The sequence below is a fragment of the Euphorbia lathyris genome, chromosome 1 (assembly GCF_963576675.1).
Source record: "Euphorbia lathyris chromosome 1, ddEupLath1.1, whole genome shotgun sequence".
Taxonomy (NCBI): Eukaryota; Viridiplantae; Streptophyta; class Magnoliopsida; order Malpighiales; family Euphorbiaceae; genus Euphorbia; species Euphorbia lathyris.
Window position 1 is genome coordinate 116,833,352 of NC_088910.1, and position 24,829 is coordinate 116,858,180.

Genomic DNA, 24,829 nt, shown 5'->3' on the forward strand with positions numbered 1-24,829 from the left:
TTTTTTTTTTCCTTTTTCATACTTTTTTTGAATAAAAATTGGGACGAGGGTTAATGTTAGGATCTGACATCCCGACTAGGTCGGCACCCCAAACACCAACAAAACCCAAACCCTTATATTAAAAAATGGGAATTACAGAGAAATTAGAGGAAACGAATATGAGAAATGTTACAAATGTCATAAAATACAAAAGATTTGCAGAAATGAGGTGTCGAATGCCACCATGTCAGGCTGTCGGAGGAGGATCCATCCCGTGCTAGAGAGTTCGCCGCTTGATTCCCTTCACGAAAGATGTGGGAGATTATGATATTCATGCTTGCACATTACTCCAAACACTTTAGCCATTTCTGTCTAACCGACCAAGGCATGATCTTAGACCGGTGTCGAAGAAGATTTACCACGAAAGTTGAGTCTGCTTCTATCCAGAGGTTCCACCATTCTTTTTCCCAAGCCAAATCAACCGCAAAATCACTGCCTGAAGTTCAGCAATATGCGCAAAAGAGTTTGAAATCGGGAAAGCAAAACTTCCCTTGGGGAAGCCCCTATAATTCGGGAAAATTCCGCCCGCCCGAGTGGCCCCAGGAGAACCAATGTTCATATTTTTTTTACCATTTTTTTATGTTTTGTATTTTTAGCGTTTAAAATGTTCTCAATATTTTTTTTTATTTTTGTATTTTTACCGTAACTCCGCCTGTGAGGGTCACTTGGTGGCCTTTACAGCCGGTCCCAAGCCCGGACAAAGGAGGAGGGTTGCGGTAGGTTTATGGCGGCCAGCGTAAAACTTAGCCACATCTTATGACATGAACCATAATATAAATACCATTGGGGCGTTCCCTACTCAGCGACGCGCTGCACTTCCTAGACCCGGGTGTAGTGATAAATGTGCAAGGGTTGCTAGGTCGTCGCCCCGAAGCGGCGTGCCACCCCAGGACCCGGGGGTGGTGTCAAATATGCAAGGGTTGCGGGTAAATAAGCTAGTCCACGGTAATGGTAGGGGTAGGGGTAAGGGTAGTAGGTTACGCTTTGGGACATGGAACATAGGTTCTTTGACAGGAAGATTAGCTGAAATTGTAGATGTTATGAAGAGGAGGAGAATAAATATATTATGCCTACAAGAAACCAAGTGGGTTGGAGCCAAGGCTAGAGAGATAGCTCCTTGGGGTTATAAGCTTTGGTACTCAGGAAAGGATAAGGGTAGAAATGGAGTAGGTATTCTTATTGATAGGGAGTATATTGATGAGGTAGTAGCGGTGTCTAGGAAGAGCGATAGAATTATGAGTGTTAAGCTAGTGATAGGGGATGAGGTTGTGAATGTCATTAGTGCATATGCGCCACAAATAGGATTAGATGTGTCTATAAGACAAGCTTTTTGGGATGACTTAGAGGAAGTGGTGCAACAGGTTCCTAGGGATGAAAAAATGGTACTAGGGGGTGATCTCAATGGACACGTGGGTTCTAGGCGAGATGGGTTTGAGAGTGTTCATGGAGGGTATGGTTTTGGAGATAAGAATGAAGCAGGAAATGATATTTTGGAATTCGCATCAGCCTATGACTTGAGTATCATGAACACATGGTTTATGAAGAGAACATCCCACTTAGTGACTTATCGGAGTGGCGGTAATGCGAGCCAAATTGACTTCTTCTTAGTAAGGAGTGCTTGGAGAAAGAGTTATATTGATTGTAAGGTGATCCCTGGTGAGAGTACGACAACCCAACATAGAGTAGTGGTGCTAGATTTTCGAAGTAGGAAATGTATAAGAAAACAAACACCTCAAGTAGAGACTAAGATTAAGTGGTGGAAATTGCAAGGGGAGAATCAACAAAAATTTGTGGATGAGATGACCAAAAAAGATATTTGGACTTGCAATATGGATTCAGATATAGATTCGATATGGAATAAGATGGAGCATAGTATAAGGGAAGTAGCGAAGGAAGTTCTAGGGGAATCTAAAGGTAGCATGCCACCGGGTAAGGACACATCTTGGTGGACAGAAGAAGTACGACAAGCAGTAAAGAGTAAGAGAGAATCCTATAAACTATTGGGGAAATGTAGGAGTGACGAGAACTACGAAAAATACAAAGAGGCTAAAAGGGAAGTAAAGAAGGTCATACGATATGCTAGAGCAAAGGTGAATCGGGATCTGTATACAAGATTGGATACGAAAGAAGGGGAAAGAGACATATATAGAATTGCTCGGATGAGAGATAGGAAGACGCGAGATCTCGGAAAAGTTAAATGTGTGAAGGATGTGGACCAGAAAGTCCTAGTTGGAGATAAGGATATCAAGGAACGATGGAGGTCCTATTTTGATGACTTATTTAATGGAGATCGCCAACAAGATGTTGGAGATATAAGTATCCATCACGATATGATAAATCATGAATGCATGCGGAGAATTCAAAAGGGTGAAGTCAAAATGGCATTAAGTAAGATGAAGTTGAAGAAAGCAGTAGGACCTGATGGCATCCCTATTGAGATTTGGAGATGTTTGGGAGAAAGAGGAATCGAATGGTTGACGACGTTCTTCAACAAAATTTGGAGAAACAATAAGATGCCATCAGAATGGAGGAAAAGTACCTTAATCCCTTTGTATAAGAACAAAGGCGATGTCCAAGATTGTGCCAACTATCGGGGAATCAAATTAATGAGTCACACTATGAAACTTTGGGAGCGAGTGATTGAACAAAGGCTAAGGAGGACGGTGAAGATCTCGGAAAACCAGTTTGGCTTTATGCCGGGAAGATCAACTATGGAAGCCATCCATCTAATGAGACAATTAATGGAGCACTATCGAAATAAGAAGAAAGACTTGCATATGGTTTTCATTGACTTGGAGAAAGCATATGATAAGGTACCAAGGGAAGTACTTTGGTGGGCCTTGATAAGGAAAGGCATTTCGCGGAAATATATTGACATCATAAAGGACATGTATGAGGGAGTATGCACGAGTGTACGTACTAGTGTTGGGAAGACTGAAGAGTTTCCTATTACGATTGGAGTGCATCAAGGTTCCGCACTAAGCCCATTTCTTTTTGCCATCGTTATGGATGAACTAACAAGTTCACTTCAAGATGGTATACCATGGTGCATGCTGTTTGCAGATGATATTGTGTTGGTTGATGAGACGAAAGAAGGAGTGGAGATGAAGTTGGAACTATGGAGGCAAACTCTAGAATCTAGAGGCTTTAAGTTGAGTCGAAGTAAGACAGAATATTTGGAGTGTAAGTTTAGCGGCCGTAGGAGTAGGGAGGCAGGGACAATCACCCTAGATGGGAGAGTTGTTCAGGCCTCGGATTGCTTCCGGTATTTAGGATCTATTATCCAAACGGATGGAGAAGTAGATGGAGATGTTGCCCATAGGATTAAAGCTGGTTGGTCGAAGTGGAAGAGTGCTACGGGTTTCCTTTGTGATCCCGGCATGCCTAATAGATTGAAGGGAAAATTCTACCGGACGGCAATTAGACCAGCATTGTTATATGGTACGGAGTGTTGGGCAGTGAAACACTGCCACATCCATAAGATGTCGGTGGCGGAGATGCGTATGTTGAGATGGATGTGTGGTCACACGAGAAAGGACCGGGTGCGTAATGAAATAATTAGGACAAAAGTAGGGGTCACATCTATTGAGAATAAAATGAGAGAAAACCGACTAAGGTGGTTTGGCCATGTGAGACGTAGAGCGCTTGATGCGCCGGTTAGGAGAACCGAAGAGTGGCAAAGGGATGTAGTGGTGAGGGGTAGGGGAAGACCTAAGCAAACTTGGAGGAGGGTGATCGAGAGTGATATGACTTTATTGGGAATTGAGGAAAATATGGTAGTGGATAGGACGGAGTGGAGGGAGCGAATCTGTGTCGCTGACACGACTTGATTTTCACGGTTTTATATGATGGTTCATGTTAGCCGACCCCGAATCATTTCGGGACTAAGGCTTTGTTGTTGTTGTTGTTGTATTTTTACCGTATTTTTCTGTTTTCGTGTTTTTATCGTTCTTTCATTTTCTTACATATTTTTTTGGTTTTTGTGTTTTTAAAAGTTGTGCGTAATACACTTACATTAAACAAAGGAAAATTACATTAAAAACAAAGGAAACCCTCAACCCACCACACCTATGTAATTTGAACCCATGACCTCTAAGGTCATAGGTAAGCTCTCAACCAACCCTAAAAGCTTAACCACATGTGTTTTTACTGTTTTTAGCTTTACATGTTTTTACATTTTTCACATTTTTTCTCGTTTCTCGTGTTTTTACTGTTTTTCATGTTTTTTAAACACATAAATATTAATGTTCGCCGCTATGTAAAAGATGAATTGTTTTTTTTCTAAAGAAAAGACAATGCATTAAATAGAATTGGAATACATGTTCGTCGTTATGTATATGTACCATGCAAATAATGATTTATAACAATTCATCTTTTAAACACATAAATATTAATGTTTAACGTTATGTACATCGTGCAGATAACGATAAATTCATTTTTAAAGGATCACAAACGTAAATAAAATTTTAATTGCTATGTAAAATGTATGATTTGAGTAGCGATCTATACCGATTCATTTTTTTTATATAGGATATCAATTCACCTTCTAAGAACATTAAACATAATTAATTTTTTTTTTCTTGATACGTGCAGATGATCTACTTCTATATATATTGAATTTGTAATTAACTGGATTTTCATTGACTTTATATATATTTTCTCCTTTTTATGTTTCAATTAAAAGGGTAATGTATCAGAAATTTTATCCTCCGTTTTGACAGTTTTACCATTTTTCAATGTTTTCGTATATTTACACTTTTTATGTTTAAAATATTTTCCACGTTCTTTTTATTTTCGTGTTTTACCATTTCTTTTTTCGTTTTTCGTGTTTTTACATTTATCCATTTTCTTTGTTTTTACTATTTTTTTTATTTTATATGTTTTTTCAGTTTTGGTGATGTTTACTTTTTTTTCTTGTTTTTTTTTTGTGTTTTTATATTTTTAGTGTTTAAACTGATTTCCACGTTTTTTTTTCTCGGTTCTCATATTTTTTACCGTATTTTTATTTTGTATTTTTTACATTTCTATAGGTTGACTTTGTTGACTCTCGTGTCCCTACAATGTTCATGAATCGTAAAGTTTTTTCCTATACTTAAAAATGTTAATTTCAAATAAATGTTACGTGGTTTCATGTTTTTTCATATCCATACTAGAAAAATCAGTAACATTAATATAGTTAGAGAAACATTAATATATATGCTAAATAGTGTTGAAAAACTTCAGGCGAAAATGTTTTGACAATAGAGAAACTCATAGCATCTTAACATTTTTATAACTTGTTAAAGAACTCCTGCCATTTTCTTTATGCTTCACTTGTTACACCCTCTCCACCATAGAGCTCCTCCTAAACACATGATGTTATTTTCATACATTAGGACGTCTTATCATTAAGACCAAGTATTAGCACCAGTTCATATTAAATAACACAAACAACAAACATATATCAAAATGATTTAGCATATATAACAGTTGAACTAAATTTATAAGTATTGATAAACCTTATATAACAAAGATTATGCATATCTATGGCATTTAACCTTTCATATCAATACTGCCAGATATATAATGCATATAAACTCTTGAAAATAAAAAATATCAGCATTATGCAAATATCTGCAAAGATCCTAAAATCATAACTATATCAGATGAACAGTCCAATTAACTCTAAAGCACTCAATTGCAATCATTAAAATCTTCTTTAAGCTTAAATCATTGTGTTGCTTTATTTTTATAGTTGCTATTAATTGAGCTGGTTAACCTTTTTATAGTAGGGTTAGAAATTCAAGAGGGATTTTTAAATTCTTGAATCATTCCTTCAATCGTTTCGTTTTCTAGAAATTAAGTTTAAAACGCATAATAACAACCCAAAAATATTAAAATTAATTGAGACTAATTTTCGTGACACGTCCGTACAAAATCTACACGTGAACTTAGCATATTTTGAAAATATTGCTAACAATATTATATATAATTAGTGGATTAAACTTTAAATTTTTTTTTGAAACCAAAATGACTTTAAATTATTTTGTGTTTATAAAATTAAAAGGGTAATTAATTTATTAGTCCATATATTTTGATAAAATACACTTTTTAGTCCCTCTATTTTCAAAAACACACGGTAAGGTCCCTAACCTTTTTCTCAATGAACTGTTTAGTCCCTAACGTTTTTCTCGGTGAACTGTTTAGTCCCAGCCGTTAGACTACTCTTCATGAAGATTCTATTAGTCAATTAGGATTTGAGTCAAAATCTAATTAAAATAAAAATGTAATGTCTTAACTACCCTTTACCACAAAATCAAATATACAAGACCATTATCTTCATTGTTTCTCATCCATGCGTTCTTCTTTTCCTTTATTTTTCTTTCCTTTATTGGTTAGGAAAAAACATAGAGGTTTTGACTGATAAATAGTAAAAGGTAATTTAGTTATTTCTGAATTCATAAACAGTAAAAAATCTAACAAGCAGACCAAAGCGCTAAACAGTTCACCAAGAAAAAAGTTAGGAATCTTACCGTGTGTTTTTGAAAACATAGAGACTAAATAGTTTATTTTGTCAAAATATAGGAACTAATAAATTAATTACCCAAATTAAAAAAGAAAAATTGATGCTACGCTGTGAAATTGAAGAATGCAATATGCTTTGCGCCATTATAGGCATGTTCTATCTTTCCTTGAATGTTGTTTTTATTATCATCAACAGGTTCACACTGATCTCATAGAATTTTTCATGTTAAAAAGTATAATAAAGCCTCTGAATTTTAATTGTATTAAGGATCCTTTGATTAATTATGTTTTCACACATATTGAGCCATTAGATTAGGTCCTTATTTAACTTTTCCATCAAGTTTGGGCCGCATGTATAGGGTCATTCAGCTTAAATTGACGTGGACAAATAAAAATAAGAATTTTATTGACTATGATAGGTATAGAGTAAAAAGTAACAAGAAATTATGGAAATTCAGGTTCTTCCAAACTCAGATCTTCCACTCTTCCATTTTGTAATTTTCAGCATTAAAATCGACAAATCCATCTTCTCCTTTTCCAAACACTACCGAAAAATTAAATAAGATCCAAATTCATAATAAAATCAATGATCAAAGTTCAATGTGAAAAAATAATTGATCAGAGACCTGATCTTTAAAACAAATAAACTTCAGAAGCTTAATTTTTTTTTTCGCCATTTTTCATTCTGGCATATATTTTTCATATGTTAAAAGTGACAGATAATAATAATAATAATAATAATAATAATAATAAATGGATCATAAATAACATGAAGATGCAGATTAGATTTGACTAAAAACATTATTGGATGTGTATTCATAATTTTCATATATAATCAAACTTCACATAATTAAACAAGATAATATATAACATGCTATTTAACGTTGAAGTTCATCAGTAATGGGTTGGGGTAGTTCTCCAGGTCCGGGATTATGAATTGGGTTTGGTCCCGTAGGAGTTCATCTGAAAGAATGACTATAAGCCGGGATGGGCTGGGGTGGTGAGCTTGGTGCATGATTATGAATTGGGTTTGATCCGCCAGGAGTTAATATGAAAATGACCATAATAAGCCGGGTTGATTTGGGGTGGTGAGCTAGGTCCGGGGTTATGAATTGAGTTTGGTCTTCTGAAAGAATGACGGCTGATCTGTTGAAGTTCTGTCTTAATTGGGCCAGGAGATAGACTAGAAGAATGACCATAAACTCGGTTTGACAGTTGCTGTGGTGGAGCCCCATTGTGATGAGGTGAGTGAGTACGTGGTTCGCAATCATCAAGAAAAGGATTTGCAGTAGAAACTCTGTTTGACAGTTGCTGTGGTGGAGCCCCATTGTGATGAGGTGGGTGAGTACGTGGTTCGTAATCGTCAAGAAAAGGATTTGCAGTAGAAACTCTGTTTGACAGTTGCTGTGGTGGAGCCCCGTTGTGATGAGGTGGGTGAGTACGTGGTTCGTAATCGTCAAGAAAAGGATTTGCAATAGAAACTTGATCTGACTGTTGATGTGGTGGAGCCCCATTGTGATGAGGTGGGTGAGTACGTGGTCCGTAATCGTCAAGAAAAGGATTTGCAGTAGAAACTCGGTTTGACAGTTGCTGTGGTGGAGCCCCATTGTGATGAGGTGGGTGAGTACGTGGTTCGTAATCATCAAGAAAAGGATTTGCAGTAGAAACTTGATCTGACTGTTGATGTGGTGGAGCCCCATTGTGATGAGGTGGGTGAGTACGTGGTCCGTAATTGTCAAGAAAAGGATTTGTAGTAGAAACTTGGTTTGACAGTTGCTGTGGTAGAGCCCCATTGTGATGAGGTGGGTGAGTACGTGGTTCGTAATCGTCAAGAAAAGGATTTGCAGTAGAAACTTGATCTGACTGTTGATGTGGTGGAGCCCCATTGTGATGAGGTGGGTGAGTACGTGGTCCGTAATCGTCAAGAAAAGGATTTGCAGTAGAAACTCGGTTTGACAGTTGCTGTGGTGGAGCCCCATTGTGATGAGGTGGGTGAGTACGTGGTTCGTAATCATCAAGAAAAGGATTTGCAGTAGAAACTTGATCTGACTGTTGATGTGGTGGAGCCCCATTGTGATGAGGTGGGTGAGTACGTGGTCCGTAATTGTCAAGAAAAGGATTTGCAGTAGAAACTTGGTTTGACAGTTGCTGTGGTAGAGCCCCATTGTGATGAGGTGGGTGAGTACGTGGTTCGTAATCGTCAAGAAAAGGATTTACAGTATAAACTCGGTTTGACAGTTGCTGTGGTGGAGCCCCATTATGATGAGGTGGGTGAGTACGTGATCCGTAATTGTCAAGAAAAGGATTTGCAGTAGAAACTCGGTTTGACAGTTGCTGTGGTGGAGCCCCATTGTGATGAGGTGGGTGAGTACGTGGTTCGTAATCATCAAGAAAAGGATTTGCAGTAGAAACTTGATCTGACTGTTGATGTGGTGGAGCCCCATTGTGATGAGGTGGGTGAGTACGTGGTCCGTAATCGTCAAGAAAAGGATTTGCAGTAGAAACTTTGTTTGACAGTTGTTGTGGTAGAGCCCCATTGTGATGAGGTGGGTGAGTACGTGGTTCGTAATCGTCAAGAAAATGATTTGCAGTAGAAACTCGGTTTGACAGTTGCTGTGGTGGAGCCCCATTGTGATGAGGTGGGTGAGCACGTGGTCGGTAATCGTCAAGAAAAAGATTTGCAGTAGAAACTTGCAGAGTTAGAGCAAGAAGGACAATAAGAATCATAGCTCCTAATTTTGATAAAATCATAGCCATGAATAAGTATATTGAATTGAATGCATTAAGATAGCCAATTGGAGGGATATATATACAAAAACTGAAAATCTTAAGAGGATCTGATATTAAACGTTCAATTGCAAGTACACAGAATTTGTTTTTTATATATAGCAAATATGATCAGAGGAGATTTAGTCCCTTGAACTAAACCAATATTCTCACCTGTACAGGATTTGCCTTCTATTTTTGTAACAATCATATTCATAAGGTTCAAGGGTGTTTACATGAATCTGATCAGTAAGTGAATTTGGTCATTCATGGTTAGATATAGGCTGATTAAATCCTAATGTAGAGATTAATCAGCCTAGATATTAAATATTTAATTGCAAGTATACAGAATTTGTTTTCATATAGCAACTTGGATCAGAGGCGTCCCTTGAACTAAACCAATATTCTCACTTGGACAAGATTTGCCTTCCATTTTTGTAATAATCATATTCATAAGGTTGAAGGGTGTTTACATGAATCTGATCACCAAGTGAATTTGGTCATTAATTGTTAGATCTAGACTGATTAATCAGTTTAGATCTAACTGTGAATGACCCGATAAGATTGAATAATTAATGAAAATCAATGAAAATACAATCAATTAATTACAAATGCACTATATATATATAGAAGTAAAGATCATCTTTAAATTTTTTTTTTTAAATAGAAGTAACAGATCAGATCAGATGAAGTTGGGTTGATAATATGATCTTTAACTAACAATACAAATTTTAATCATGTTTAATATTCTTAGAATTTGAAATGGTACAATCGCTACTCACATTATAAGTTTTACATAGCAATGAAAAATTATTTATGTTTGTGCTGTTAAAAATGAATTTAGTTATCCTCATGATAGGTGTACATAAATATAAAAATTGATCTTAAAACACTAATAAACCCGTATTTTTTTTTGGTAACCCTTCGTTAACTCTCGAACTGATGAATATGTTTATAAAACTTACGCTTTTTAAGTTGGTAGGACCGATATCCTAAGTATAAAATTAAAAAAATCGGGTGTCATTCAGTTCATGGAATTGAATATAATAGAATACTATAGAATATGTATTACCAATAAATAGAATAGGAGAGAATATTAGAATATGTATTTTTTAGAAATAATTATTCACATTGTTTCGTTGATGGAGTATGATAAAATTGAATAATTATTTATATAGTTGAAAAGATAATCTTACCGTCAAGTGTAATTTCTTATTTATTGTAAAATTTTAATTATTACAATCAATTATTCAAATATTTAATATGTATTATTTTAGAGAGAAAAACATGAAAACAGTAGAACCAAAAAACTAAAAAAAACATGAAAAACGGTTAAGATACGAAAAATTAAAATAGTAAAAACGGAAAAACAAGAACATGTGAAAAAATGTAAACACAAAAACAGAAAAAAAAACATGTAAAATTAAAAAATGATAAAAACACAAAAAACAAAAAGAAAGAAAAGAACACAAAAAATGAAAAGAAAGAAATGAGGAACGTGATTATTATAAAGGCGAATTCGAGGATGAGGTTAAAGAGAGAGAGAGAGAGAGCGCTTCCGAAGATGAAATATGTGAGGATGGTGAACTTTGTCGAAGTGCAAATGAGTTTAATTATGATGAAGATGATAGAGTTTACCATCAGGAGTTGAACGTAGAAGAAGTGAGTGGAACCGGTATGGGACCGCTTATAAAGAAGACGAAGATGGGATTTATTATGATGAGAGTGAGCGTCAGTGTGTTGAGTGGGATCGAAGATAGTGAGGGTAGATTCCATTGTGATGATGAATTGGAAGATGTTGAACGGTCGTACAATGAAGATACTTATGAGTATGGTGGAGGTAGGTTCCATCATGAATAGGAGTTAGAAAATGCAGAGTGGAACCGACATGAAGAAACTTATAAGGGTGGAGAAAGTTGGACCCAAGATGACAATGAGTCGGTGATGAGGGCATCCTTTTTCTAAGCCCGGGCTCGAAACCAATAGGCGAGGACAACGAGAACTGGGGTAACCAGTCAAGCACGCGAGGCGTGCTCACCAAGACGCGGGGCGTAAAGGACTCCCTTCCCGAAGAATTGTCCAGGAGATCTATGACGCGAGGCGCATCTCCAAGTACGCGGGGCGTGAAACCAGAGTCCGAAGTGAAGAATGTCCACGAGGCCAACTACGCGGGGCGTACCACCAGGGACGCCATGAGTGAAGTCCATCAACGGGGATCACCAAGATCAAAGGCTCCAATACGCGGGGCGTGACTCCAGGAACGCCACGCGTGAAGGGTTCTTCGAAGACTATCCAATCTCAGTAGCTCAGTCACGCGGGGCGTATCAAGGTCCACGCGGGGCGTGTCCTTCCAGAAGAATACTTCTCCTCCAAGTTCTTACCATTGGTGGGGGGACCAATCCTGCTATTGTTTAATTACTGTTTTGCCATCACCCACTATTTACTAGGTTGCCATTACTTCTTTCCCTTCCCATCCTACCCTTGTCCCTATGTTTTGTTAGAAACCCTACTTAAGGGCTTTTAGTCGTTTCCTTCTTAATTTGTTGGAGTATATAAGCTCCTTTATTTGTAATGAAACCTAACTTTTATGAAATTTATCTCAAGCCTCCATTGGAGCTCAAGGTTCATCCTTGTTTTGGGTTTATTCAACCTTCAAGTTTAGCTTGAGAAGATTGTATTGTTTGTGAGTTTACGTTTAAAACTCTCAGTCGATTTCACTCTACGTCAGTTGGTATTAGAGACGAGTCGTTTTTCTTCCCGGAGACTTCTTCTCGAAGATGGTTCAACCACGTATCACAAACGAAGCCACCGGATCCATGGAACAAAGAGTTGAGACGTTAGAAGGCAATTTGAAACATCAAATGGAATCTCTAAATGCGTTCGAGGAAAAGTATAACACGAGTACCCGAGAGATTCTTCTTGCCCTTGAAGAATTAAAGATCGGACTTCGCAACACTCAAGCACTTCTAACCGGGGAACCCCACCGGAGGCAAGAAGAGCAAGCCCGCCCTCTACTTGACTGGCAACCGACACCGCCACCAAGGAGAACTTATGCACCCCAAACATTGGACCCTCGGGTTCAAGAGGTAAGACGGACTAATCCCGTAATCATTAGGAATGTGGATAGTGATAGTGATGGAGACTTATTTGATGATTACGATATGCCTAGGATTGCTAGGAATATGGGGATTAGGATTGGTGATAATGCTATACATGATAGACCTAGACATGATGTGCATGTGAATGATGTTGTTGGTCCCGCGCATGTGCGTGCCGAGAATATGGATATTGTGCATAATGATGTTGTAGGTGGTTATGAGAGGGGGGATGTTGGTTTGAATGACCCGTATGGGGGTCGGGGTAATGAAAGAGGCGGATATAGAGGCGAGCCGAATGTGAGAATGGGGTTTGGAGGAAATTTTGAGAGGGACTACGCCTTCAAATTGAAAGTAGACCTACCATCATTCGGGGGAGAACTCGATATAGAGGGCTTTCTCGATTGGTTGCTAGAGGTGGAACGGTTCTTTGATTATTCGGGAATACCGGAGGATCAGAAAGTTCGTTTAGTGGCGTATCGGTTGAAAGGAGGAGCTTCGGTTTGGTGAGATAATGTTAAAGAAGGGAGAAGAAGAGGAGGAAGGGAGCCGATTAGATCTTGGCTTAGAATGAAGTCGATGTTGAGAGAGAGATTTCTACCACCCGATTACGAGCAGTACATCTACAGTTCTTATCGAAATTGCTCACAAGGTGTAAGGAGTGTGCACGAATACACCTCAGAGTTCTTGCGGCTTTCGGCAAGGGCTAACTTGTCGGAAACCGAAAGCTAAAATACTTCAAAGTATCTTGAAGGATTGAGATACAACATTCAGGACCGGATTGGAACGTAAATGGTGATTCCGGTCCAAGACGCCCGTAACTTGGCATTGAAGGCCGAGTCGCAGTTGAGCTTGAGGGGGCGTGATGGCTATAGGAGAACCGGGGCTGAAGGTACTTATGGAGGGAGAGGAGCTACCAAGGGGATTGATAAGGGAAAGGGTATTGCAAGTTCGAGCGATCCCAAGGCACCAAGTGCGGGAAAGGCACCTAGTGGAGATGTGAGGCCTTTTAAGGCGACACCAACCCCCTAGGGGCAACAACCCTTATGCGAGGCCAGCTCCATTCAAATGTTTCCGATGCAATGAGCCGGGCCACTGTTCTAATGAGTGCCCCAAGAGAAGAAGCACCAACATGGTTGAGCGGTATGAGGATGATGAAGAATATGACGATGAAGGGGATGTTTGTTGTGAGCCAATTGATGATGACTATGATGGGGAGTATGATGGTGGGCAAGCCATACATGTAGTGAGAAGACTTTTGGTCTCAAGTAAGGTGGAGTCGGATCAACGACATCAATTGTTCCGAACCCGATGTCTAGTGCAAGGGGTGAAGTGTAATGTGATCATTGATAGTGGGAGTCAAGAGAATATTATCGGCGACACCGCGGCTAAGAGGTTTGGGTTGGTGATTGAAGTGCATCCTAGTCCGTATAGTGTGGGATGGATCAAGAATGTAGGAGAGATAAGAGTCACTCAAAGGTGTAGGGTTCCTCTCGAGATAGGGGTGTTGGGGTTTAGTGTCCTATAGACAATTGTTCTAGGGTACAAACTTAATGTAAATGAATTGTTCTTTATATCATTTGTTTTAATGAGATATATGTTTTATAACTATATAAAGGCAATCCCTTTTAAGCACTAAATAAAGTCTAATAAAAGGAAATCCGTAAGTTTGTTTAAAGTGATTATAAAGTGTTCATGCAAGCATGAAGTGAGACAAAACTTTATAATAAACTAATAAACTTAAAACCACCCCAAGTCAAGTGATATGTTTAGGATTGATATATCACTATTGAGACTTGCATGTAACAATGTCTTCTGTCCGACAGAAAGCTGATCTCACAAGCTTCATATATACAGATATCTGGACAGTTACATGGATCCGATCAAAAGTAGTTCATTAGGATTGGGGATCCGATTTGAGATAACAGGATGGGTAGATTCATCCTTGTCACCTATTCATGCTTAATTTTGATGGAGGAAATTTTGTCATGATTAAGTTATTAATATTAAAATTTATAAATATATCTCTTTTAAATGAGAGAGAGATGAGAGTTAGAGAGAGAATGAGAGAGATCTGAGTTAGAGAGAAATGATCTTTAATAATGGAGGAGAGAAAAAATAAAGATGGAGGTTGAAGAAGATGATGTGATAAAAGGGTATAATAGTAATTTCATATTAAGTTGGTTAATTTTTTACTTTTAAAAAAAGTCGAAATGCTGAGGTGGCGCGTTGACTTTGGGTTGACCAGTCATAATGACCTATTGTACACTTTAGTGGTAGGTCACCAAAAGGTTGTACACTTTTGTGTGCAAAATTGAAGGTTGTACACCAAAGTGTGAAGTATGATAAAAGTTGTACACCACGTATGTAATTTACCCTTTTTATCTCTTAGATAGCCAAGTTTGAGCATTTAACCTTTTCTTTGTTGTACACACTAAATTGTTTTCCTTTTTAGCCAAACACTAACTTTTACCCTTAATTTTAAGAGTTGGTAAGCAAGTTAGTTCTACAAGTTTTTTTCCATAAAATGTCTGCACTAGTCATTGTTCTTATATGCTCATATCATTCGAAAGGAGGTTCCTCCTAAAAAAAATTCAAAAATAAAAGTCAAGGATGTCTGAAATTTTGTCTGTTGCACTTCAAAAGTTCGGCAGTCAGTCTTATTTTTCGTTTCTATTCAAAAGAAATAAATTCTCACTTTTGTTTATCAGCTGTTTGTCATCGATATTTGACAGCTGAATTTGTCTCTTGTTTGTTGGATGTTATGTTTCACATCTTTTTAGCAGTCAATTTCGTTCTCATCTTTTGTTTATTCACTTCTATTCAAAAGAAATAAATTCTCAGTTTTGTTTATCAGTTGTTTGTCACCAATAGTTGACAGCTGAATTCGTCTTTTCTTTGTTGGCTGTTTTGTTTCACATCTTTTTAACAACCAAGTTTGTTCTAACTTTTGTTCCTTTTCTATTCTAAAAAAAACAAAATAAAAAAAATCCATAAAAAAAGAAAAAAATAATAAAAAAGAAAAAAAAATGAAAAAAAATAAGAAAAGAAGAAGAAAAAAAGTTTGAAAAAAATATACATTCAGTTTTGGTAAACTTTCTTCCCTTTCTAGTGCAGAGTTATCAAGCTTTGTGTATTTGAATACAAAATTAACTGTGAAAACTTCTGATGTTTTGATTATTATTGAGATTCATTTCCATAATGCTTGGTAATTCGAATTTGATAGTTTTGGAGGATATTGATAATTGTTTTTGTATTTGGTTTTAGTTTTGTTCTTGCTTAGGGACAAGCAAGGTTTAGTGCGGGGGAATTTTGATAGGTCCATATTCATACATATTTTTATATCTTAATTCCTCAGGGTTTAGTTTTAGTTTTGTTGTTTAGGTGCAAGTTTACTTTGTTTTTTGTTTTGTAGGTATTTTTGAGACTGAATTTCAAATTGATGGTTAAAATAGTGATTCTATGGAGTTTAAAGAGAATTTGAAGAAACTTGTCAAGTCATGTGCTCAAAAGAAGTTTCAAATCATGATCTGTCATAACCTATGCCTGTGGATCAATGAGCATTTAATGGAGAATTGATGACTTATGTTATGAGATTCTTAACATATATAATATTTATGAGATTTTAACTCTATTAGGATTTTCTTAAATAGTCCTAATTAGAGTTTAATCCTAAAGCTGAGTTTCTTTTAGAGTTTAATTCTAAAAGGGAGTTTCTTTTAGAGTTTAATTCTAAAGCAAAGTTTCTCTTAATATTTTTATGAGGAATTAATAAGAGTCAGTTTTTCTCTCTCTTGAAAGCCAAGAGGCACAATTGTGAAAGCTATAAAAAGAGACAATCAGAACAACATTTGAGGAGGACACACATAAAAGAAGACACACACAGAGATAACAATAAAAAATATCAAAAGAAAAAATATCAAGGGATCTTCATGCATCATCATTCTTCCATGGCTTCTTCTTCCTCCAATATGAACTAATTTCCAATTTCTAGCTAGAGGTTTTAAGGTCTTGAACAATCAATTGGGAGATCATTCTGTAATTAATCTTTTTCATCTATTTCAAGTAATCAATTTCTATTCTGTTCTTGTTCGTATTGCATGATTTAATTGAATCCTTGATTTGATTATTTACTTGTAATCATTTTGCTAATTAGATGTTTAAATACGTAATCGTTTAATTCATCTAATGCAAGTAGCAAATAACATAGTTAATTGTGGACAAGCTTTTAACCTATGTTGTGAATGTAATTGATATGCTTTAAATAATCCTGCTTTAGTGATTATTGAGTAGAATTGGTATCTCTTTCATACTTTAATGCTTTCAATCAAATTAAATTCCGAAGCTTGTTTGGAACTGTTTAATTGATTAGGGAAAATTAATGAGCTTTTCTTAATTGTCCAATCGGTAAGAAGAGATAGGTTGTTAATGCTTTTTAATAACCATAGCTAATTTATTTGAAGGGTTGAAATTTATATTTTCTATGATCGATGATCAATTGTTCAATTCAAGACTCAAACCTAACCTCTAGCTGGAATCTTTCTCATATATATTTCTCAACTATTTAATTTTTCTCCTATTTTATTATTATTATTTATTATTTTTCTATTTATTTCATTCTATAAACCAAAATCTCCCCTTTTACTTTTAATTGTTAATTCTGCAAAGTTATAATTCTACCAGTCTCTGAGGATTCGACCCTACTCCATATTTACTACAGTTTTTGGATTCCAAGAGTAGTATTTTATTTTTGGTGAATTCGACACTCATCAAGCCACATCCTAGACCTTACCGCATTGGTTGGGTCAACAAAGTGGAAAAACTTCAAGTTACTCGTCGGTGTAAGGTTCCTTTTACCATTGGAGCTTATAGGGATGAAGCTATATGTGATGTTATAGAGATGGATGCTTGTCACGTGCTACTAGGTAGGCTATGTCAATTTGATTGTGACGTCTCACATGCGGGAAGAAGCAACACCTACACCATACATAAAGGCAGAATCCGATACATCCTTACAGCTTTGAAGAGTTCTCCTAATACGAAAACAGAGTCCACTTTGGAAGCTTGTCCAACTCGAGAGTTGAATGTGAATGGATGCATCCGTGGAATGGGTGAGACATCGCATCATCTTGACTTGGTTCCATTCCCCCTGTTTTTTTTTCTGTTCATTCGTCCCTGTTTTCCTTGTATTGTTTAATTTCATAAGAAATAGTAATACATTGATAATTAAGTTAATTGATGGATCATAATTACATTTACATATGTACCGTAAAGAAAGAAAAAGGAAATAAATCCAAGTATATGATAAATTTGAAAGATATAAAAATATCTCATAAAAAAAATTTAGATATAAATAAAGGTATGTTAAGAATCAATAGGATACAATAAATATTGAACAAAAATAGTTAAATGAGATAAGTTATAAAAAAATACAACCACCATTAGTCGAGAGTAATTTTTAAATATTGGATAAAAAAAATTAAAATATTGGGATACTTTTTACGACGTAAATTTTAAACCGTTGTTAACATAAAAAAATACCGATGCTTTTTTTACATGCGTGGTTAATTTTTTAAAACGTACCATCAAATAATAATAAGTGTCGTTAATAAGGTAAAAATCGACACAAGTACGAAAATGTGGTTAAATTTTAAAATATTAAGACATATGTCAAAAAGTATTGCTAAAAAAGTGTCGTAATAGACCCTAAAATTGCATCATTTTAGATGTTATGGGTAAAATTGCTGCTAACCCGAAATGTTAGGGGTATTTTTGCACCTTAACCCATTAATTTTAATATTTTTAGGTTGTTATTATGTGTTTTAAACTTAATTTCTAGGAAAAAAAATTTGAGCGAATGATTCAAGAATTAAAAAATCCCTCTTGAATTTCTAACTCCACTATAAAAAGGTTAACTAATTCAATTAATAGCGACTATAAAAATAAAATCAACACAATGATTTGAGAATTTTTTTTGACGAATTTTTTTTGACGAATTTTTTTCCTTTTCTTTGTTGATATTTATAAATATTTTTGATTACAAACAATGAATTAGAAAAGACAACAGTAAATTACAACTAAAAGTTACATCAATTATATTAGCAAAATTGTGTGTGATGTTGGAATTGAGAGCAATTGAAAGCTAAAACAAGGATTATGCGAACGAAAAAACGAAATTAAGAAACATATTTGGAAGTAAAAATGAGAGATAATTTGTACAGACTTGGAGCTGAAATTTGTCTCCTGTGTTGATTAGTGAGCCAGTGATCAAATGGAATTGCAGCACAAACGAAATTGAAGTACCATTATGTAATGGAAATTGGAGTGAATACCAAGCTCATAACAAGTCAAAATTAGTTGCAGAAAATCGATCAAAGATGAAATCGAATCAGTTACAGAAAATCGAGCAAAGATGATGATGCGGAGCATCTCCTTTGAAGATCTAATCCGGACGAGGAAAGTCGGAGGAGGAACCAAACACGGATAATCAAGTGTGTAAAGGGACCAAAATAAGACCCACGCTCCGCGTGGATGATGGTCTGATCCGAAGGAATGTCACTTAAAAGATCAACGGCCAATCCACGCTCCGAGTGGATTTTCCATGCTCGGCGTGAAATTAAATAATTACGATCCGAGTGGATTCACTTAAAAAGCTTTGCTCCTTACTCTAGCTTCCTCCTTATTTATAAATCTGTCACTCCTTAATTACAACTCATTTCACTCAATATTTACACTCATGTCACCCCTTACATTTACCCCAATTTACCCTTATCTTTATATTTGGCAATTAGGTTTTTGAGATGATATAAATACATTTCTGTTAGGGGCTAATTTAATTTTTTGTGTTTTAGCATAGGTTATAATTTTTACTCTATAGTTATTTTATTTTAATTAAATTCATTTTGCAACAAAATAAAAATGTGATAAAAAAAATAGGAAATAATATCAAAAGATTATTATAAAAAAAGAAAATAGAAATAAAAAGAAAAGAAAAAGAAATAATAAAAATCAAGGGCAAATTTGCACCATTTTTCAGTAACCCGTCCAGCAACTTCGACAACGAAAACGGACACCGAAATAGCAAGATATCAGACAGTTATTATTTTTTTAGAAAGTTCGGGATGTTAGCTTTCCAGAATGTCAAAAACGGAGCAAAACGGAGGTAAAACGAAGCCCGTAGAATTTTTCAAAGACAAGCAGTGCTGAAAAACGGGTTGAATATGTCTACCTATTTGAGGAACGTATTTCACGGCATTTCCTCCATTTTTTCAACTCCCAACTCAGCCATTTTCTTTCTTCAACTTATGGGAAGGTAATAGGATCATGGGTGAGAAGTTTAAGGGCCACTAACATGGGATTTGTTACTCAAAATCCTATAAATTGAGCTCAAATCCTTCATTCCAAAACCCACTCAAAATAAAAAAAAAACAGAACAACTCAATTTGTCTCTCAAATTCTCTGCAAAATTGGGCCTTTTTTTATCAATCCTTAGATTCGTAGAAATCGTTCTTTAGCATCTAATTAGTCTAAACAATGTCTCAATTCCTCAAAAAAGCTTCCAATCTTCAGAAACTTCAAATTCCAAATTCTCTTAGTTTAATCAACCAATTTTCAAATCGTTTTTTGCAATCTCTTAGTTAAGTCAGTAAGATCATTACCCAATTCTCGGTTCAAGCTCTCTTAGTCTAAATCAAATTTCACAATTGTTATATTCTTCAAAGCTTCAAGCATTTTCCGTGAAACCAAGATCACCGAAACCCCATTTTCGAGTCATTCTTAGTTTACACACCTATTCTAAATCATGTTTAGAAACTTTTTTTTATTGATCTCAATCAATTAAAAAGACCCAGAAACAAGCTTTTGAGTTTTTCATTATTGAAAAATTCATCAAACAACTTTTCTGGTGAACGGTTTTTCAAATTTTGTTTCGAGTTCGTTAGCTGGTCATTTTATCCCAAATTAATTTTAATCTCTTTATTGACATCAATTCTCGAATTCTCAATTTTTATTTCGTAAAAAACGATCCTTTATAGCCTTCTTAATCGTCCTTAAAACACCCTCCACGAAACAAAATCAAGCTTTTGGTTTTTCAACCATCAAACAATTATTCTGTCACCCCATTTTCAATAATTTACTCCGACACATTTACTCGACCTTTTTCTAAAATTCCAGTTCTAAACACTTCCTTCGCACACTAAGTTTAAATATTGGCCTTCGTTTTGTTATAATCCGACCTCTACAACCTCTGAAATTGAGCTCGAAAGTCCCACAAAAGCATCAATTTAGTCTCATTTTGCTGCTGGCTTGGTGGTAAATTTCTGCCCAAGTCCCTGAACTCTCCGAATTGCTTCGAATTCGCCCAACATTACCCGGACAATGCAACAGCCCCAGGCCGATTTCCTGAAGGTCCAGTCCTCAATTTCACGCATCCCAACGACATCAAGGAGATCGGTTAATTTTATTTCATCCCGTACATATTTGTCTTTGTGACTTATTTACATTTCTAGCTTTAAAGTTATTGTTTTTAAATTGTAATTTTCATGCTTTATTATTATTTGTAATACAAAAAATATTGAAAAATGTTTACAAAATCAATAAAAATATAAAAGAAAATTAAAAAATTTATATCTTTGTGTTATTTTATTGCCTTTATTTTTAGTACTTATCTTAAAAAAATTGTTTTTCCGACTGACCTGTCAAGTAACGTCGGGGCCCAAGACCGTTGTTTTTATTTTCAGTCCTTGTAACGGTCGTCAATCGCTTTTCGTTTAGAATTCAAGTAATTTAGGCGCATTTTATTTATTTACTTTACTCAATTACCATTTTACCCTTTGAGAACTAGCTTCTCTGGCACGCCCGTATTATTTTTACCATTTTTAATCCCGGCACTCGCGTATCAAGGTTGAAAATTGGGATATTTCGAAAATATTTCCAACAATTTCTTTCTATTGTAATCTTTAACTTTTATCAATATAATTTTTATCATCTTCTTCAAGAAGTGTTTGTTAAGGTTTTAACCTTCAACAATGGTGGATCTTTGATTTCCTACGGATTTAGACCGTAAAATCCGGAATTCACTCCTTCTAATTTAGCTAGAGAAGAACATTTTGTTAGTTTACGATTAAAACTAACTCATCCCGAATTAATCTACATCAGATTTAGGTGTCATTTAGTTCATCGAAAGGAATCGAATAATTATTTCCAAGAAATAGAATAGGTATTCTTTGTTGGAAAAAATTGAATAAAATTATATATTAATTTAAATACGAACAAACACATTCTTTCGTGAATAGTCGTGTCCGTCGTGAATAGTCATGTTCGTACATAAATAATCGTGTCTGTCTGTGTACAGTCGTATTCATTCGTGAAATGACATATCCTTTCGAGTTCTACTTATATAAAATGGAATGTCAAATTCACAAGTGGTTGAAAAAGCTGTTGTTGAAGTTTTTCAAAATACTCTTTGTCTGTTCACATTGTTCTTGTTTTCCTACTCCGGTGATAACTAGGCTACACACGGTTTGAGTTCTCTTGCGTAATCTGTTGTATCCTGCACTACGCCAAAACCCCCTTCAGACGACGGTTAAAAACCATCGTCCCGCGAGATATAAATCTGGCACAAGGCTCGGTGCCTTCTTTTGCACCTTTAGACGACAGTTAGGTTCTGTCATTAGAAAATACTATCACTGCAACAAATCATCACTTGTGCCACGGTTAGAATCCTGGCACAAGTATAGTATTTCCGTGGCTACACTATTTAGCCACTCAAATTCTTCCGTGGCACAAGTGGTCGTGGCTAGGTAGTTGCCACAGAAAAATAATGGTTGTGGCATAAATTGGTTTTTATGCCACGAGAAAAACCATGGCTATTCATATCCTTTTGCCACAAGTAAAATCGTGGCAAGAGTAAAATACATGTGGCAAGACATAGTAGCCCGTGGCAATCAACCCCACTTAGCCACAAACAGAACTGTGGCAAAAATAGAACACTCATGGCTAGAAACCTTACATAGCTACGAGCATAACGTGGCAAAAATAGAACACTCGTGACTAGAAACCTTATTAGCCATGAACATAATCATGGAAAACTAGATTAAATATTAATAATTTTTTAATTAATTTTTAATCTCTTTTATTAGTATTATTATATGAACTTTTGAATTGAAGAGAGCTACAATAAAATCAATAAACAAAAGAATAGAAAATAAATAAAATACGAAATTTGAATCATTCTTAATCAAAAATAAATAATTATTAAATAAATATCAATCATTTTATCATCCAACAAAAAATTCCTAGTAAAAAAATCCAAAGCAAAAAATCCAATAGAAAAATATATGTTCCTTGATTTTACCATGCACACGAATAAGAGTGGCAGAAACTGTAGAATTGAACATAATCAAAATAATTAGTATGCCCGAGATGCTATTTGCCAATAAAAAACTCCATGCATCCCTTAAAATATTCACGAACGTGAACGTCGACCCGCATATTACCATTCAACATATGAGTAAATTTTACTAATCGAATCACTACAAGAAAACAGATTTTTTGTGGGGAAGATTTTCCCCACAGAAGATTGAAATTTCGCCACTAAAGATATTTTGTGGCGAAAAACAAATCGCCACATGATCGCCACTGTTAGACCGATGTTGAAGGTAATTTTGGCGAAATTTTTTTTTTGCCACAATAGCTAGACAATTGTGGAGAAATCTTATTTCGCCACAAATGCATAAATTGTTTTGTGGCGGATTTTATTTGTGCCACAAACCCTCTTTTATGGAGAAATTATCCTCATTAATACGTACCAATTCAGCTACTATATGACGAAAATTACCCTCTTTTGTGGGGAAAATTTTCCCACTAATCATGAGACTATTGTGGGGAATTAGATTTCTCCACAAACAATAATGCTTTTTGTGGGGAACATTTCCCCACTAATCTTCCCTACTTATCTGTGGAGAAATATGAATATCCCCACAATTCTCATTTTCATGTGAGAAAAATGAAATCCTATTACGAATCAATTATACACACTATTATATTTACTTTTATTATTTAATTTATTTAGATATTTATTACTAAATATTATATATATTAAAAATGTAAACGAATTTAAATAAATTTTAAAAAAATAATATAGAGGAATAAGACTAATAATTATATATAATAAAATTATATTAGTTACAAAAATTGAATGAAGCTTTACAAAATGGACCAAGAGTATGGTGCAATTCAACCAAGTTAATAACATCCGAACAATTACAAAATAGCATATATGAACAAGTCAATTGCTGAAATCGAATTCTAAAAAAATTTATAACCTCGCCTTGGAATTGAATATAGAGACAACAACATGATCGACTATTATGTCTTCTTTGAGCACGAGGATCCCGATACTATAAAAATTGACTGCAAACAACAATTCCAAAATGTGTTAATTAAAGAAACAAATGTATATTGATACATAAACAATAACACAAAACACTCAGAAATATGAATAAATTCACAAGGACATTAAGTAGAAATATCATGAGAAACATTAAACAAGTAAATACCATAACAATATTTAAAAGATTAAGGATATAAATTCAGTATCAGATCTCAATTACAATAATTAACTCAATATCTTGAGTTACTACTTCATTTCACAGTAGCATATCAAATGTAGTACTAACATGACAGTAACACATTAGGGAAAATACAAGCTAGGGAGATAAGAGTTGAAAATTTATTAAGGGATAAGGTACCAAAATAGGCCAATGGTTTTTGGGGAAGTATCAATTTAGGCTCCATGTCCAAAATAGCACCAATATGAGCTTAACGTTTAAAAAAAGGTACTACTTTAGGCATCGATAACAGAACGAGACACACCATTGATATTACTCCTTTAAGCTGTGTTAATTGTACGTGGATGGTGAAATCAGAACTTAACGGAGTAATATGAATGACGTGTCCAATCCGTTCTCGAAGCCTAAATTGATACCTTTTTAAATGTATAGTCTATATTGGTGCTATTTTATAAGTTGAGTCTAAATTGATACTTCCCAAAAACCATAAACCTATTTTGGTACTTATCCCATTTATTAATATAAGAAAACGGATTGTTAATTTTAATTCACAACCTACCAATTGGTACCTTACACAAAAAAAGGGCTTTAGACACTTCCATAAAAAAAATGGGCTTTAGACACTTCCATATAGTTATCGAGTTGATTTTAAATTCTAAGCAGGGTGTTGTTCCTGATGCTAGTGGATTTTCAACCTCCAACTCCAAGTAGTTATCTATATTTATTTTTTAGTTGTGTATTATGGCTTAACAGCAGAATTGCTACATGCCAATATTTCAACAATGACTAGAATTGTTTTGTGTATCATAAGAAGGACCAAGACTCATAAAATAAGAATTGTTTTGTGTACCATAA